This window comes from Sinocyclocheilus grahami, unplaced genomic scaffold (assembly GCF_001515645.1).
Source record: "Sinocyclocheilus grahami isolate Dianchi unplaced genomic scaffold, SAMN03320097.WGS_v1.1 scaffold863.1, whole genome shotgun sequence".
NCBI classification, from domain to species: domain Eukaryota; kingdom Metazoa; phylum Chordata; class Actinopteri; order Cypriniformes; family Cyprinidae; genus Sinocyclocheilus; species Sinocyclocheilus grahami.
The window spans coordinates 592,312-612,567 of record NW_015506042.1 but is presented as its reverse complement, the minus strand read 5'-3'; the positions used below and the strand labels follow the sequence as shown (position 1 = coordinate 612,567).

Below are 20,256 nucleotides of genomic sequence, written 5' to 3'. Positions count from 1 at the left end.
TATATATATATATATATATACACACACACACACACACATATACACTAAAGGTTCAAAAGTTTGGGGTCAGTAAGATTTTTTTTTTGCAATTTTGTGAAATATTATTACTATATAAAATAACTGCTTTCTATTTGAATATATTGTAAAATGTAGCTTATTCCTGTGATGCAAAGCTGAATTTTCAGCATCATTACTCCAGTCTTCAGTGTCACATGATCCTTCAGAAATCATTCTAATATGCGGATTTTCTGCTCAAGAAACATTTCTGATTATTATTAACGTTGAAAACAGTTGTGCTGCTTAATAATTTTTGGTGGAAACTATGATACTTTTTTTCAGGATTCTTTGATTAATAAAAAGTTCAGAAGAACAGCATTTATTTGAAATAGAAGTCTTTACTGTCACTTTTGATCAATTGAATTGAATGAAAATCTACAAACAATGGCCAAACAAATATATTGCTAATATATATGTTAATATATTAAAGTGCAAAATATATTTAATATACAAATATATAAATAATGATATGCTTAGTTACATTTCAGATTGGATTAGATTCTTCATATAAAGGTTTAAACAAAATATATTTGTTACAAAATTATATTTAGCATATATACAGTATATATTGTAATACAGGTTATAAAAATATAATAATTTATATGAAAACCAACCCCCCGCCCCCAATTGTAAACTATTTTTAAAAAACAGGCAAATTATTTGTTTCATAAAAGCCTACATTGCAAAGAATCTTGTTGATAAATATTAACAAATATTGTTGATAAATATTAACCCAATTTATGAACCCATATTAACCAAACTGGTTAATATGGGCAACGAAAGAAATACGTGCCACTAAAGTGAGCTGAGTGAAATAGGCCAATGCAACCAATGCCAGTAGCCTCATAACTACCTAAATGCTATTAATAATCACCTCTATTTTTGAAGTCAGTGTCATAACGTTGTGGGAGCTTTGAAACACCATTGCAAAGGCTGCCGCAGTGCTGGTGGAGAGGTGGGGCAGCGCTACAGCTAATGATCCCCAAACAACAGCAGTGGCAACAGTAGCACAGTCCTATGGATTCAGCTTCCCCTTTGTCCCCCTTTTTGTAACTGGAGCGCATAGAGGCTTGCATAAACAGGTCAGTAGAAAAGTAGGTCAGCGCTGAAGGGAGGGAGGAATGAGAGAGAGGAGAGAGAGATGGTGATAGACATAGAAGTAAAAGTATTGGGAGAAAAACAGAAAAGAGAGAGCGAGAGGCCTGTCCTGTAGAGGAAAGTTCAGGGAAAACAGGCTTCTCGGGTTACCTGGCTTATTTCGAACTGCCAAGAGCATTGGGTCAACAGATCAGGCCACTGCTGCATGTGTTTGTGCCATTGCACAAAGGAAATATTTTGCATTTGGATTTTGGCCCATTGCGAGCTTTCCTTCACATGGACAGGTCTGCAGAAACACCATCTGCCCTCTGCAATCACAGTCAATAAAAGGCAACATTAAAATAAAGCAGTAACACTTAGTTAACCACTTTAGTTCAAATGAAGTAAGAGTGAACGTGTTCATATTAATTTCATCATTTACTAATGCATTATTAAAATCAAAAGTTGTGCTTGTTAGCATTAGTTAATGCACTGTGAATTAACATGAACTAACAATCAATGACTGTATTTTCATTAACAAACACCATTGCAAAGGCTGCCACAGTGCTGGTGGAGAGGTGGGGCAGCGCTACAGCTAATGATCCCCAAACAACAGCAGTGGCAACAGTAGCACAGTCCTATGGATTCAGCTTCCCCTTTGTCCCCCTTTTTGTAACTGGAGCGCATAGAGGCTTGCATAAACAGGTCAGTTGAAAAGTAGGTCAGCGCTGAAGGGAGGGAGGAATGAGAGAGAGGAGAGAGAGATGGTGATAGACATAGAAGTAAAAGTATTGGGAGAAAAACAGAAAAGAGAGAGCGAGAGGCCTGTCCTGTAGAGGAAAGCTCAGGGAAAACAGGCTTCTCGGGTTACCTGGCTTATTTCGAACTGCCAAGAGCGTTGGGTCAACAGATCAGGCCACTGCTGCATCTGTTTGTGCCATTGCACAAAGGAAATATTTTGCATTTGGATTTTGGCCCATTGCGAGCTTTCCTTCACATGGACAGGTCGCAGTGCTGGTGGAGAGGTGGGGCAGCGCTACAGCTAATGATCCCCAAACAACAGCAGTGGCAACAGTAGCACAGTCCTATGGATTCAGCTTCCCCTTTGTCCCCCTTTTTGTAACTGGAGCGCATAGAGGCTTGCATAAACAGGTCAGTAGAAAAGTAGGTCAGCGCTGAAGGGAGGGAGGAATGAGAGAGAGGAGAGAGAGATGGTGATAGACATAGAAGTAAAAGTATTGGGAGAAAAACAGAAAAGAGAGAGCGAGAGGCCTGTCCTGTAGAGGAAAGCTCAGGGAAAACAGGCTTCTCGGGTTACCTGGCTTATTTCGAACTGCCAAGAGCATTGGGTCAACAGATCAGGCCACTGCTGCATGTGTTTGTGCCATTGCACAAAGGAAATATTTTGCATTTGGATTTTGGCCCATTGCGAGCTTTCCTTCACATGGACAGGTCTGCAGAAACACCATCTGCCCTCTGCAATCACAGTCAATAAAAGGCAACATTAAAATAAAGCAGTAACACTTAGTTAACCACTTTAGTTCAAATGAAGTAAGAGTGAACGTGTTCATATTAATTTCATCATTTACTAATGCATTATTAAAATCAAAAGTTGTGCTTGTTAGCATTAGTTAATGCACTGTGAATTAACATGAACTAACAATCAATGACTGTATTTTCATTAACTTACATTAACAAAGATTAAATACTGTAATAAATGTACTATTCATGGTTCATTCATGTTAGTTAATAAATTGACTAACATTAACTAATGGAACCTTATTGTAAAGTGTTACAAGTAAAACTATTTTTAAATTATTAATGCTAGTAGCATACTTATTCGCACAGAAAGCTTGGTCTGCTAAGTCTGCCATTTAAAAAAATCATAAAATAAACACCTTTATGTGCTGTAGATCTAGACTAAACTAATCAGCTGCATTTTTATGCAACTCTACACTGTACTTTTTTTTTGGAAGTTGTAACAAATTATTGTATAGCTTGATTTACTAGCAAATACTATTTCATTCTTTCTTCTTCAAAATTTCACTTTAATTCAACATGTTCACTGAACAAAATTACTTTGAAACAATTTACACTCAGAAATTGGTGAATTTCACAAATAATTACAAATAAAATGGCAAGAAATGGAACCACTGAATACAAATCTTGAAGTAGGAAGACTGAAATAGTATTGTCTTGTAAATATACTTCAGTAATCTTTATTCATGAATTCAGCCAATTTGTTTTTCAGTGTACACCAAATTGAACAATGCACATAAATGATCATTTGAAATAATAAGTTAGAATCATTTATTTATATAATCACCTAATAATAATGCAGATTTAAACAGTGTCACTCAAACAGTAGAGCCTTGCTAAAGTCACTGGTTCGATTCCCACGGATAGCAAGAACAGATAAGATGTATCCAATGTAAGTTACTCTGGATAAAAGCATCTGCCAAATGCATACATGTAAATGTATATTTATTAAAACGTCAGGCTTAAAAGTTTGCATATGGTTTGCATGTGGTTAACAGTTATTTATGTGTTTGTACAATGCATGTTAACATAATTCCACTTTCTCCATCAATTTACATATAAATGCTGTTAGTATTTTGACATATATACCACGGTACTGATTAATTGGAAACGATTACCTTATTGATGTTAGTACCCATATCCGTATTTATATTGATGCACATCCATGGTATTTACCTGGCATATCAATGCACTTGTTTATTTTACTAAGTTTATTGCATTTTACATGACAATATTTTTTTGCTTTATAATTTCACATTTAATGTGTTACTTGCCATTTCTTTATAATTATTTGTGACATTTACAAGCAACTTCTGAGTGATTGTTTTTCAGTGCATGTAAATGTCCAAAATTAAAATAGTAGCACTCTAGTACTTTTGGTTTTGGGCCAGTATGTTTCTGAAACCCTTCAAAGTAACTAGGACAAAAAATGTTGTATGCAACTAGAACAAAAAGCAGAAAATAAAAGTGTTTCAGCTGCTGCAGTGTTTTCTCCACCCACACAGACAAACACACTCATGTCATCATGAACACACACGGCTCACCTGTTTGACTATTGACCTGACGTTTTTACTCCACCAACCATGATCAAAATCATATTTTACAATCAGTATCACTAACAATTTGCAACCATTAATCATTTATATGCGAATGTGCATCACAGAGACCAAGGGGTCAAGATTTGTTCGGTTTTCATGGCTCAGTTTTATCTGTTGACATTTAGAAGCATCTATGTATTTTGAAGAAATAATATTTTATTTAAATTTGATTTCTATTACAAAACAAAAATATGATAATATATTGGGAAATATAATGCAATATGAATACATTTCCATTTATTGTAAAGTAGTCATTATATTCTTCAATATTCTACATGTTAGGGTTAGGGTTAGGTATATTCTATATGTACCATGCGGCTATGGTATATAAAAAATACTGTATATAGGCATGTGTATATACACACAAATACAAATATATGAATATCACAATATATATTTTCCTCATAACTGTGTACATATATTACACATATATACCATCTATATATTATGCATTGCATTACTGAATATAAAATTAAATTGCATGCATATTATATAAGTAGATATATTGTCACATTTTTCAGTATTATGCAATGTATTGTAATATAAACACAATGTATTATTCAGTATATATTCAATATACATTAAATAATTGAATATATTGATCGTTGATATATAAAAGGTAATATATTTTCTTTGTCCGGTACTTTTTGCAGAGCTCTTAAAGGATTAAATGTATTTTCTCCGATATAAAACATTTGCATGTTATTTTGTTTTATAACAGGGAAAAATATGTATGTTGCAGATGGATTTATGTCATATTAATTATAGCTTTAGTGAGGTAAAACAAACAAACAAAAAAACAGGTTAAGCTGGTTAAACTGATCCTGTTCTAGATTTGTCATATTAAATACAGACATTTCACTGTCAGTTTCCAAACACAATGCACTTCGAAATCTGCCTTTGTCTGGAAACTGGGCTATAAATAACAGTTTCTTCCATTATGGAAGTATTGGTACATTAATAAAAAGAGAATATAAAAAAGATGGCAATATGGCTGGAGAATGAGATTGAGAGAGAGGAGTTTAATATGAGAAAGGAAAGGGTTTTCTGTGTTTGGACATAATTCAAAACAAAAACATGTACTATATCTCTTCCTGCTTGATTTCCTTCCTGAAGCCAAAAACATTCCCCACCTTCTGTTTTTCACGTTCCTGTGTGTCCCTGCTAACCCATAATCATCTGTGATGTGTGAGCCATGTACGCCACTGTGACATTTATGTACATATTTATTTACGAGTTTGTTTTTGAGTGTAAGGTCATCAGTGCAAGGTTTAACACTTGAGTCCAAAGTGTTAATAAAAACATTTTTAAAAATAAATGTTTTTATTTGTTTTTAATTAGTTAAAAACTTGTCATTTAAAGTTGTAGCTAAATTATTTTGAGTGATTGTTTGATTTTTTTTTTTATTATTATTGTTAACTTATTTTAAATGTTACAGTTAATAATTTGACATTTTTCCCTGATCACCAACTTAGACATTTAGATTTATATGAGATTGTGTCACTGTTACAACTACTATGGGTTTCCTCTTTCATGACAATCTTTAATTGCATAATGTAAATGTAAAGCATATTCGGTGTGCATTTAAAAGTTAAGTATACCTCAGCTAATGAATAAAACCCTTGCTGTTTTTCCCATTAAGCACTTTTATGGTTCTAGCTCAGTTTACTTCCTAAGTAAGTCAATATGCATAAAATGTGAGCAGCTCAGACAGATTGCACAACACAGAGAGTTTTCAGTAATGGTGTGTGTGATTGTCTGTGTTTACCCATGCATGCTGTCTCATAAGAGAACAGAGATCAGCTTATCAATGATCTAACTGGCTCTGTGCCCACGCGAGTCTGCGTTCACCAAATATCACTCCAGCTGTTGTTTTAGTTTTCATTTTCCTATTTGTATCCTGAAATGAGGTCAGATGGCGCATGTGAGGCAGGGGAAGCATGGATGCCGGACGGACAGCTTAATGACTTGTTTATCCGTTTCTTTATAACTTGACACTCTGTTGTACGAGTCTGACTCACATTCTAGTATTACAATTTTGAATGGCACATGCAGACTGACCCATAAACGGCAGCTTTCTGTGTGAATGAGTAAACACGTTACACAGAACAACAGCTGGTAAAGGAACTAACCTGTCATGATAACTTTCTGAAATATCAACAGGTGCTGCACAGCACAGAACGAGTGCTAAAGCAGGACAGAGACAGACAGCTTTCCTTCTTATACATACATACACATACATCTTCAATTTTAAAATATTCCCAATGCTAAGCTAGCACAAAAATGTTTTCAATTATTTATAATTTAAAATAGTTTAAAATTATTTAGAATTATATATATATATATACATATACATACATACATACATACATACATACATTCAGGACATTTATTTTATGAAATTAAATATTTAATTTTAATATTAAAATGTCCTTGAATATTTGTTTAGCCCATGTCATGGTAATTTTTGCATACTACTGTGTTTGTGCTGTTTATGGTTATATATTAGGAAAATACATGCTTGATTTTAAAGTCAATAGACAACAGACAATGTACAATTTGTACAATAGACAATTTTGGTCTTGGGAGCTTGATTTGAATTTGGGTCCTGAAGCAAAACTGTTTGCATTTAAATATACTTGAAATACCTAAAAAATATATATTTTTAATATACCTGAAAAAAATAATAAATAAATATACCTGAAATCTTTATAAAGAATTATTAGGATAATGTGTGTGTGTGTGTGTGTGTGTGTACTGGTTTATATATCCTGGTGGGGACTTAAACCTGACTATACACAGACTCATGGACCTAAATTGTGGTCCCCACGGGTACAAAAGCTTATAAATCATACAGAATTAAGTTTTTTGAAAATCTAAAAATGCAGAAAGTTTCCTGTGAGGGGTAGGTTTACATATACTTCTAAAGTATATGTTAATAAATTCTTTAGAAGTATTTTTCATTGTACTCAATGTTACATATTATTATAACATAAAGTATAATGTACTCAAATGTTAACAATTTATTTATGTTTATATTTTAAAATAAATGTAACAATACATTGTTATTTAATTGTATTTAAGTTATGTTTAAAAAAAATCAAAGCAATTTTTTAATGCAAAATATCTGAGCTTTGTATTTTTCATTAGTTTATTTATTGATTTATTTATTTTTGAGCCCATGCACCTGAAGTGCTCTGGACCTTTTGATCATTAAACAGGTAGCTGGCACTGACATTGTTTGCTTTTTCCAAAAGAAAAAAACACTGCAAAGGTGTAGCATCTTTAAAGTGGACTCGCTAATATAGTTCAGGAAATAGGAATCATAAACGGTGTAGTTAACTTAGTTTATAGACTTCACCAAAAGACAGTGAATGACATTTTACAATATCACAATATTGTTTGTTTACACGAGCGCAATTCACGGCTTTATAGCTTCCTTATTTTATGCCATGTAAACATCGATGACACTTCAGCTGGTGTCCTGTGAAAAGCCTCATGGGGTTGTGTTCGTGTTTTGACCGGAAAGTGTTCGGTGCACGTACCTTCCCTAAAGGACCCTTCAGAATGATATGCAGCATGCCATTCTATTCAAACCGGCTGTTAGAAAAATGTTCCCCCTTATAAAGCCCTGAACAGACTTTGCAAAAGCCGTCTGGATCACGGCTTTTGTATACACAAGTGTTTGTGTGAGCGTGGCGTGTTAAATGTTTTTATATAACATTGGCTGCTAGGCCGTTCTGAGGCTGCAGCAGAATGTAGGTCGACTCCTCCCACCTCTCGGAGAACACGGAGCCTCATGTGAACTCACTCGTCTTGGCAGCCAGTCACAGCGCAGCTCAAAAGAAAGAGGCGGGGCCAAAAGAGTAACAGCCGTGGGCATTCCGATTCGCTCTGCATCCAGTCTTCTTTTTATTTCGTTCCTCCCTTCTCTGCTGGTTTCCAGTGAACTGGAATCTTTTTCTGAGAATCCTAGAGTGCGCCGACGCAACCCAAGGCAGAGCACGTGTCTCGCTTTTCTGAGAAACACAACTAATGTTTGGCGCAGCCAGAGCGCTTGTTATCTTGTCATCTGGGTTGCTCGGCAGTGTCGACACTGTGATAATTGCCTGTTCTGTTGAAGCATAATAAAAAAAAATTTAAAAAAACACTGTGATAATTGCTTCTCGTACGGCAATATTTATTTCAAGCCAAAATATGTTGACACTGTTGTGACACTAGCCTATCTTTTTCCTACTGAAAATTTGATTAAATCTTCAAAGGCTAAAGTGTATTACAAAATGTACTTTGGATATGTCAGGCAAAGGGACTTGCATAACTTGGGTACATTTACGCTTATTTGAATGCTGATGACTGTACATTGTGCCTTTTTTTAAATAAATAAATAAAGATGCAAATTGGAATACAAATGTTTTTGTTTGTTTTTAGGTTTTTAAGACTCTTTTGCATTTATTTAATCAAAAATACAGTACGTGTAACTGTTTTCTATTGTAATATATTGTAAAATGTTATTTACAGTGGGTACGGAAAGTATTCAGACCCCCTTAAATTTTTCACTCTTTGTGATATTGCAGCCATTTGCTAAAATCATTTCAGTTATTTCTATGAATTTTCAGCATCATTACTCCAGTCTTCAGTGTCACATTCAGAAATCATTCTAACATGCTGGTTTGATGCTCAATTATCAATTATTACTGGTGTTCAATTATTAATAATGGTTATTATCATCAAAGTTGAAAACAATTTTTTGTGGAGACCAAGATACATTTTTATTAGATTTTTTGATGAACTAAGTTCATTGAACAGCATTTATTCGAAATATTACATTTTAGTAGCATTTTAAAATTATTTTTACTGCATCCTTGCTGAATAAAAAGATGTTTTTCTTTTTGTTTATACATACTTACCCCAAACATTTGAATGTTAGTGTATCACCATTTCCATAAAAATATAAAGCAGCAAAAACTGTTTTCAGCATTGATAATAATAAGAAATGATTCTTGAGCAGCATATCAGAAGGATTTCTGAAGGATCACGTGACACTGAAGACTGGAGTAATGATGCTGAAAATTAATACATCTTAATTACATCTTAAAATATATATAAATAGAAAACATTTATTTTAAATTGTAATAATATTTCACAATATCACTGTTTTTACTGTATTTTTATATCAAATAAATGCAGCTTTGGTGAGCATAAGAGACTTCTTTTAATATGTAAAAAAAAAATTAGTTTAAATCACTTACAATTTTAACATTTTAATTATTCCAAACTTGTATATAGCACTAACAGTGAGGGATGAGTCATGCTGAAGTTTAATACTTAGTTAATAATTTGAATAAACCCCTAACACTAAGCAATAATAATGCTCTTTTATTAAAGAAAAAATAATTGCCGTTTCTTGAAAGAGTGAAGGACAGAAAGAAATGCATGACACAGAAGGAGAGGTGGGTGGACGTTTTCCGGTGTTTTGGGTGGAATGTGAACGCTGGCGTTTAGGAAAGGCCCAACTAGTCACGTGTCTCCATCACATGGCTCTCTCTCTTCTGAATTGAATTGTGATATTTTAAACATGCAGGAAGCATTAATGTGTGTTGAAACAATTTAGACCACAAAAAAATACACATCACATATGAGCCGTACTGAAATGAAACACCGATAGGTATGTACAGAAAAACCGCAATTTTTTTCTCTAGCTGACATGTACTACATATATATGCTGGTCAGGTTTGACGACCCTTGTAGGAAAACCTACTGGCAAACACTGAGTAATTTGGCCAAATGCAGACCTCTGGGTGGTTTGAGGATTCTGAACTATGCTTATGTTGTGTCTATTGTTCCCTCAATTGTTTGAATTGATTGGTTTCTATGTTTAAATATTACAAAATAAACCCAAGTGCACAGCTGTTTACAGTACTGATCATTCATGAATTATATGTCATATTCTCTCCTGGCATGTATTAATCCTACAGCTGTCACTGAGGGTTAATGTTAAGACCCGCAGGATGACATTTCATAAGGGTCAGAGGTCAATCACTGCAGAATGCTAGCTTAGCATAAAAGGACTCCAACTTGAGGCAGCACCTGCTTATAAACAGAAAGCCATGAAAGGCTCGGGCAGCAGACTAAACAAGGGGAACTTCCTGTATAGGTGAAAGGGCAAATATGCATTTTTGTCTAGCCACGTGAGCCTGGGATGTTTTTTCCCTGTACAGAACGAGCTCCATTTGTCATTGGTACATTTTCTAAGAGCATCGCTCTAATTCAGATAACCGCAACTTCTTTGACTATACATTCCTGAGAGATGCTATCTAGACATGGATCTATTCTTAGATCATTATTAGAACAGCCCAAATCTTTCCATATCTGAATGTATCATCTGTTTCACATCAAAGAAACTTCAAATACACACTCTAGAATTTCACTCCACATCTCTGGGATTCAAACCATGCGCCTTTAGACTGCGACATCCAACACCATTTGTTTTATTCAAGTTAGCATTGTTGATGTCAAGCAATGAAATCATTAACAACTCAACTTAGCTGAATTCAACTAAGTTCAATTCAACTTAGTCAACAGCTGGTGCTGTTCTTATGCTGTAAACTATTCAAAATCATTTTTGGTAAAGCTGAATTAAAATAAATTATAAATATTAGATGAAAAACTTTATCTTAAACAAAAATGGAGAATGTTGCCTTGGCACCAAACTGAAAGTCGAGGCACTAAAAGTACTAAAACTTAAATAAAAATAAAGTATACAAGTACATACTAAATAAATATCAGATGACGAGATGGGTTCAAAAAATGTTAACTTAAACTATTCAATATTATGTTTAGTAAAGCCGAAATAAAATAGAATATAAATATTAGATGAAAAACTTTAACTTAAATGGAAATGAAAAATGTTGCCTAGTTGGCACTAAAAGAACTCAAACTAAAATAAAATAAACTAATAAAAATGACAAATACAATTTCTAAAGCTTAAACTGAAAATATAAAAATACATTTTACTCAAAAATGTAATTACTTCCCTCCAAACCTGAATATGTACTTTTAAATATCACATTATGAGATATGTTTTTTGTTAAATGTTGTAATAAAATTCAGTGGAATTATTTCTCTAAACTTTGAGGAAATATACAACTTACAAAACATGAAGTACCACAACAAGGAAACGTGAACACAGCCACCTATTCAAAGACGCTCTTGTATTTCACTTATCTATTTAATTTCACAGAATCGAGAAGCGTTTGGCACTGCGTGTTTGTTTACATGGCGGCCGGCCAGGGAACATGATTTTCTCGCAGGTGGCATAGATTTTCCTCTCACGTGTACTCGCTGACCTGCTTTCCTCTCAGGGCCGCACCTAGACTTTGATTTGTTAATGATTCAACTCAAAGCCTTAACTAGATTTCACAACAACACTGAAAAAGGAAGCGGAGAGGCACAGGTTAAACAGTTTCTGTAAGCCATAAACAATATCAGGTGAAGTCATGAGGAAATAAGACGTGTGTAGCATTATTTTTGCGAAGCACACGTGACTTTGACACAGAAGAATGAGGGAAAATACACTAAACATTATCTCATAGTTTAACATAATATGTCTGTCTCTGGTGAATAACATCTAGCTCACACATGTAAACGCTTCATGTGCTGACACAGCAGGGATTGGGTTACATTAACTGTTGTTAGCGAAGAAAAAACTAACAGAGAAGAAATCAAGCGTAGCGTTAGTTCTGGCAGGTCACGTTAGTCAAGCTCGCATCAGCTGACTTTCAGCTGATCCCCATCTACCTATGGGAATACGACACCTATCTAAGCATTCATATATAAGGTCCCTCAGTATTATCAGCAGTTTTCGCATTGCTCAATAGCTAATTACCCTCCTCCATCCCCAACTCCTCCTCTGTCAGTCGGGATTCAGCCTTCTGATTCTCCTTGAATCAGACTCATTCTCTATAATACATTTATATTTCATTGTAAATAACATGTCCTATAACATTCAGTTTGCACTCAGGTAAATTCTTTTAAACTATCTAATTATCATAATAAGTACTCTTTTTATGTGCACTTCTTTATTACAAGGGTTTGTTCAACGGCATGCAAAGTCAAACAATCTCACAGAAACCTGGTAACCTCATTTCACTCCAGAGAGCAGACAGGGAGAGGGAAAGACCTTGAGGTTATATAAATGGCTTCTGTCCGGCTCAGCCCAACAGACGGAGGCTTCAGGTTACGGGGCCAGCCCTCGTTTACAGGCTGAACAACTTCCTCTGCCCTTAATACAAACACCTGAGGGAGGGACACGGCCATGGGCGTTGCTAGGCCACTTAAAATGACTACTTAGCCCCCCTAAAAATTTGCGATCAGCTCCATAAACTGTACATGAATTCGTGATCGCCTCAGTCCCCTTTAAATTGCATATGAAAACAGCAGCAGACTTCGGCTCCTCCCCGTCTTTCAGCGCGTTCTTCAATAAGCAGACCGTGGCGGCGCAGAGTGCAAGGTGGGCAAGAGGTCAAGGTGTGTGTTTATCGATAGATTGTTAAAATTTCTGCAACTGTACAGTTCTTTGTCATAAATATGGTTAACAAAATATCATGGGGGAGCAATCGGTTCCCATCTACTGTAAAATTTCGCTGCGTTTCGTCATCACACTACAGCGGTTTCCTCCAGCAAAAATGAAACCGCATACTTTATGAAACAATCACGTTGCCATTTTCATTTGAAAATTTTACTTTCAATATAATACATATTACAGTGCATGTGCAAAGAGGTTTGCATACTTGAGCTAAAGAAAGAGGGTTGTACTAGAAAAGCAGTAAAATGTTGTGTTTGTAACTACAGTAAACAGGTATGTGTGTGTGAGATCAGGAAGTCTTGTTCAGTACTCAAATGTTACCTATCTAAGCAATACAGTGTAATACTGCAATAAGTTTAGTAAACCATCCCTATTAGTCAAACATTTTTTTTATTTATATATTTATAATTTTTTTTTATTATTACCCTCATTAGGGGCTGAGCCCCCCTAAAATGAAAATCATAGAATCGCCCCTGGACACGGCTTAGGCCAGGGGTGCCCAACCCTGCTCCTGGCGATCGACTGTCCTGTGTGCGCGTGTGTATATACACACACACACACACACACGCACGCACGCACACACAATGATTGTTTATTTTTTTATTTCTAAATTATTACTTTTTTTTTTTACTAAATTATAACCCAGCACTGCACATTTTGTATGTCTTCCTATATCTGACACACCCACTTCACGTCTTGCAGTCTCCACTAATGAGCTGATGAGTTGAATCAGGTGTGATAGATGAGGGAGACATACAAAATGTGCAGGGCTGGTTCTCGGGCTGGGGGTACTCCAGGACAGGTTTGAGAACCAATGTCATATGGTGTTTAAAAGTTTGGGGTCAGTAAGATGACACTAAAAAAAATGACACTAAAAAGTACTAGAAAAGCAGTAAAATGTTGTGTTTGTAACTACAGTAAACAGGTATGTGTGTGTGAGATCAGGAAGTCTTGTTCAGTACTCAAATGTTACCTATCTAAGCAATACAGTGTAATACTGCAATAAGTTTAGTAAACCATCCCTATTAGTCAAACATTTTTTTTATTTATATATTTATAATTTTTTTTTATTATTACCCTCATTAGGGGCTGAGCCCCCCTAAAATGAAAATCATAGAATCGCCCCTGGACACGGCTTAGGCCAGGGGTGCCCAACCCTGCTCCTGGCGATCGACTGTCCTGCAAAGTTCAGCTCCAACCCTAATCAAACACACCTGAAGCAACTAATTAAGGTCTTCAGGATCACTTAAAAATTAAAGGCAGGTGTGTTTGATTAGAGTTGGAGCTAAACTTTGCAGGACGGTCGATCGCCAGGAGCAGGGTTGGGCACCCCTGGCTTAGGCCGTCCCCATGTGACAGTGAGTTCACATGCACCAGGGGAGAAACGTGTTACTGTAACACCTTGTCGTAGGCCAGAGCGGTTATGTAAAGACCTGGCGGCCTCAAACACTGCCAAGGGCACCGCAGGGAGGGGCAGCAGGAATAGAGGAGCTGTGTGTCAGGGTGGGGGTTGGGAAGCAAGAATGCATCAGCTGTTGTTGTGCAACAAGAAACTGGCGTGTGTGTGCTCGCATGTATACACACGCACACACAATGATTGTTTATTTTTTTATTTCTAAATTATTACTTATTATATTATTTTTTTACTTTATATTATCATATGGCCTCTCCATGAAGTACCCCCAGCACTGCACATTTTGTATGTCTTCCTATATCTGACACACCCACTTCACGTCTTGCAGTCTCCACTAATGAGCTGATGAGTTGAATCAGGTGTGATAGATGAGGGAGACATACAAAATGTGCAGGGCTGGGGGTACTCCAAGACAGGTTTGAGAATCATTGCCTTAGGAGGCTGCTTAAGGTATACCTTCTTATGTGAGATGTTATCAGGTGCTGTCCATGGCAGTGGTGCTGAACTGGTTGATATCAATGGCTGGAGAATCGATTCTCCAGAGTGAGAAAGCAGTGTTCTTTATAAAAGAAGTGTTGTCATATGGTGTTTAAAAGTTTGGGGTCAGTAAGATGACACTAAAATGACTTAAAAGTGTATTATGCTTTGTGTGTTTAAGGATTCTGTTTTTTAATTATTATTTTTAATGATATAAATAAATGTGTATATATATACATACATACATACATACATACACACACACACACACACACACACACACATATATATATATGAGACAAGTATCACATATATACAAAATAATCATAAACATTTTTTTAAATTACTATTTACTTTATACATAATATTTTTATATATAACTTGTTACATATTTTATATATATCATCATATGGTGTTCAATTTATGTATATACACAGTATGTGTATATATACATATACATGCATGCATGCATACATACACACACACACACATACATATATATATATATATATAACGGTTTTTACTGTATTTTTGATAAAATAAATAAATGCAGCCTTGGTTCATATAGGAGACTTATAAATTACAAAAAGTGTGAGTGAGTGAGTGAGTGAGTGAGGGAGGGAGAGAAGGCATTTGTATTAAGGGCAGAGGAAGTTGTTCAGCCTTTTGGGTCTTAATGAAAAGTCTGTAACATAGTTTGGTAAAAAATTCTCAATGGTAGTGTAAAAAACGCCTTTTTACCCTGTCAAAAACAGCTCTTTTCAGAGCATGCAGCTTTGTAGCATTTTCCTTTAAATGTTAATGAGCTCTGCTGACCCCGCCCCTCTCTTCCGAGCTGCTCTCTGAGGGATTGTTTACTTTAGCTGCATTCATCGTGAAACTTGCTAATTAGCACATTATTAGGAAAGGCGATTTGCAAAGATTCATTAAAAAAATCTTACACTCTTCTTCTGTTGGTGAAGCTGGATCACGAATGATTCGCGCGAACATAGACGCATTTATGTAGATTGGGGGCGCATTCTCTTCAAAAACAAACGTAATCCACTGCGTCTTCAGCAGCTCAGATGTCGGGAGTAAATGACGACTGCTATGTTCATTATTACATCCAACAACCTCAATCGCTTAGGAGTCATTCTTGTCTACAACTGCTCCAGTGATGAAACAATGGCAGACTGATGACAGCTCACTCAGGGCGGGTCTAAGGTAAGACACCAGTCCAGTCTGTGCTGAAACGCTACTGTCAATCAAACTATCGTGGGAGGGGCCTGTCTGTGTGACGTCACACAGACAGGCCCCTCCCACGATAGTTTGATTGACAGTAGCGTTTCAGCACAGACTGGACTGGTGTCTTACCTTAGACCCGCCCTGAGTGAGCTGTCATCAGTCTGCCATTGTTTCATCACTGGAGCAGTTGTAGACAAGAACTTGTAAAAGTGCATGTAGCATCATATGACCCCTTTAACAAATAGGACCTAATTGTAAAGTTTTACTATTTAAAATAATTACGCACAATGAAACTAATCTTTAAACAAAACGTTCAACAATTGTGTTGCATTTCCCAAGCAGTAAAAGTTGATTTCCTGAGTGTTGCTCACACTGATCTTCATTGAGGATTAAAAGGAAGAAAGGAGACGGAAATCTGGAAAATGCTAAATAAAGGTGATATTTTTCCATTTGATTTATGTCCAGACCGGCACGAACGTCAGGAGATGTTTCTCATTTGGTGGATGCAAATTACAGAGACTGCATCATCCCACAAGGGAGACTCCATTTATTTCAGTCCTGTAGTCCTGTGTAATAGTACATTGGGACCAAATGTAGCGTTTTATTCCCAGTCATGTGGTTAGCAGAGGAACAAGATTACTTGATTACTTGGATTACACCAATCTTTGCAGACAAGACAAGTAACTACATGACGTTTCGACCGTGACCTATAAACACAGCACACTACTCCGCTTCAGCTAAAAATAAAACACTCGAACACGACTGATGTCAAATGGATTTTGAATAAATATGCATTGTGCACTAATTCAAATGCATCTACAAGTTGAAGGCAAATCAAGCAGGAATAACAGTTTTCAGATTTGTTTGAAACTGAATTGTTGATACAAGAAAGTCAACTAAATCTGTGCAGGTAACTCACGTTATGGTTGACGGCAAAAGCATTGATAAAGGTAACAGGAAAAGCAGAAAGAAGAAGGTGTGCTGATGGAGAGAAAAATAGAGAATGAGAGATAACAAAGGGCCACCACGTGAAGAGAGAGTGTGTGCTGTCTTCAGGCCATGTGCTGCTAGCAAGCGTGTGTGAGCGAGAGCGGTCAGTGAAAGCAAATGACTCCTACTGAAGGAGCCCCTCCACACACACACACACGCTCATGGTAAACGAAAGCACGGAAAACACATTAAGCCATCATCCAAGTGAGAGAATGGCAAGGATAGAAGTGGAAAGAAAACAACAGTGTTTTTCATCCTCCCCCCCCCTCCCCCCCCCAAGTGGGATAGAAATAGCACACATATACAGCGGCTGAGCTAATCTACACTGATCCGGGCACTGGGTGAAAGTTCAACCCGGCTCTGAGATGCAACGCCTCGGTAAATTCACACAGCAATGCTGGTGTTCATCATTATAGCTTGTATGCATAGAAGTGTGCTTAATTGTATTGAATGTGCACATGCAGTGTACTTCAAAAGTTTTTTTGTTTTGTTTTTAAACTGCTTGCAAATAATTTTAACATCAGTTAAATATAAGGCCACTTAAGTGTACTTAAGGTCCACTTTCATGATTATGTTCCTTAACGAAGGCTACACTTTTAAAGAGTGCACTTTATAGTAATGTCAAATATTTTTTTTTTACATTTCATATTTCAAGACAATAAAAATTATTTTGACATTTCATATAAAGATGAACTGGGTGGGTCAAAAAGCACTAAAGTTCAGCTAATTGCATTTAATAATGTAATCTATAATATGCTTTCATTTAATTGCAGTTTATAAATAAGTGTCTGAAAACATAAAGCTACATTCCGTTTGCACTTAAGTATATATTTTAAAGTATATTACTTCCATACTAAGTACTCTTTTTAAAAGTATACTAAATTTGACTTTTTGCACAAGAGTATATGCAGACTTTTTGTGCTTTCTCTGCTATGGGGGAATGCGTAAAACAGTAGTCGAAAAGTACCTGGATGACCTACTTCCACCCTAATTCTGAAGTGCGCATTCGATGGACACTTTACTATCCCATGAGGCCACGGGAGAATATTTATGAATGGCAGTGAAGCAATGCAACTGACTCTGGTAGGTCATGTGACAGTAACAATATGGCGGATGTAGTACATCCGAATTTCATTCATACTACCCATATTCATACTATATAGAACATACTTTTTTAACGGTCGTGAAGTAAATAAAAATTCAAATGCAGTACCTATACTCAGTATAGATTTCAGTACGCGATTTCTGATGCACCGGAAGACTCCATTACCGAATGATTCAGTGACTTTGGAAAAAATCGATTCAATGAATGAATCGATGGCACATTCAAAAAGACATGCACCTGTTTCGTCTATGAATGAAACTGCATTTTCAAACAAATTGGTTAAATGAACGCTCTACTGACTCACTCATAAAGATGATCACTTAACGCCACCTACTTTGTTTTCTTGTTCATGTTCAAATTATATTTGTGGCTTCATGCAAGGAATATTCCACGTTTCAGCATAGTATATTTTGCTTTGAGAAAAGAGCTAAATGTCCACATGTTATCTTTGAGGGAGACAATATGTCCCCTTTATCCCGGACATGTCCTGACCAAGATATCTAAATTGCCTAAAATGTACGGGTGTTTGGCTTTGTTTTTCTATTGTTTTCATCCTTGCTGAAATGACTGAAAAGTATTTTGACCAATAGCATGCAGGCATTGCACATAATTGACCTGTATTTGCAAGAGAACTGTAAACTAAATCAACTCAAAGATGCGTACATATATAAGCACGTCGATAGGAAAATAAATCCCTGCAAGAAAAAAATAGGACGTGGTCATTCTGTTCGATCATATTAGGAAATTATAAGGCATCTAAAGATATAATATGAGAAACATAGTTCGGCGCACTGTGAGCATTCATATTGAATCCTGTGCATCTAAAATGAGATTTTATGTTGGCAAATTGTACTTTTCAACAACAAGAATGTGGAAGAATCATGGGTTTAAGAGCAAGTCAATTGTGACAGAACTTGGTGAACTCTTCCTTTATAGGCTATACTTTAAAAGCATCCTTTGTCTGAATTTTGCCCTCTATCTGCTTTCATACTTGATTGATTTTTCACATGTATCATGAGGGCAAATATTAAGAGAGCATAGACATCATTGGCTGGCCCTTATTTCATCATTCCACGTTTACAGGATTTTAGGACTGACGTGACATCTCTAGGACATTTATCATCCTGTCTTTCAGCCGCTGAATAGCTGATTTGGTGGTGTGTTGTCATGTTGAAAGCTCCAGCCATCTTCCCATTTTCAACTTCCTTGCTGCAGGTTTTAGTTTTGCCTGTAATTTGTACCATCCATCTTCCTCTCTGCTGACAAGTGCTTCAGTCCCATCTTATAAGAAATACTCCCACAACAGGATGCAAACCTGATGATTTTAAGTTGGCTATATTATGAATTTGGTTTTCATCAGCTGTTCACTACAGCTGTTGATATTAGCCGAAACGCTGATCTGATTGCAGCAACTTTTGCATCATGGCCAATACATTTTATCACAGGGGTAAACAAACTTTGGTAAGCAGGCCACTGCTGGCATGGGAAAAGGTAAACACTGACACACAAGCCAAAAGACTGAGAGAAAAGACTAACTGAAGCTAAAAGGAACGTTTTTGCACCTTATTTACCCCTAAACGGTACATATCAGTACCTTAAAGAAACTAGTACTTATTCTACCTAAAGTGCACATATTAGTTCCCTTTGAAAAGGTATCGCCCCAGTGACAGTTTTGTAATTTTTTTCTGAGTGCGTATGTTGATATTTGATCATTTTATTTGGTTTAAAAAAATGTAGAAAAGTTACTTTGTAAATGAAAACGTTACTTCAATATATAAAATAAATAGGTTTTGTATAAAATATAATGTAAAGAAATTGTTGGGGGTATGGAAAGTTGAAATAAATGTAACATTTTAAATAAATCACTAAAATAAAAAAATAACCAAAATTATGAAACAATAAAAAGACCTATGCAAATGGTAAACATTCGAGTATATGAGGAAACATTCAATAATAACATGAAATATTAACATATAATACACACTACTGTTCAAAACATTGAGGTCAGTAAGATTTTTTTAAAAAAAAAAAAAGAATACTTTTATTCAGCAAAGATGCATGAAATTGTTCGAATGACAGTAAAGACATTTATACGGTTACAAAAGATTTCGATTTCAAATAAATGCTGTTCTTTCGAACTTTTATTAATCAAAGAATCCTGAAAAGAAAGTATCATGGTTTATGCAAAAAA

At 35.8% G+C, this 20,256-nt stretch overlaps 1 long non-coding RNA gene across 1 annotated transcript in view; it reads right to left on the bottom strand.

The window, feature by feature from the left end:
- Positions 1-2,151: 2,151 nt before the first annotated feature.
- Positions 2,152-20,256, bottom strand: part of LOC107563257 (uncharacterized) — a 27,117-nt gene continuing 9,012 nt past the window's right edge. The window contains exons 2-3 of the long non-coding RNA XR_001606084.1: positions 2,453-2,610; positions 2,152-2,309 (exon numbers count right to left, since the gene is read on the bottom strand). This is a non-coding gene — a long non-coding RNA (uncharacterized lncRNA). The remainder of the gene's footprint in view (positions 2,310-2,452; positions 2,611-20,256) is intronic.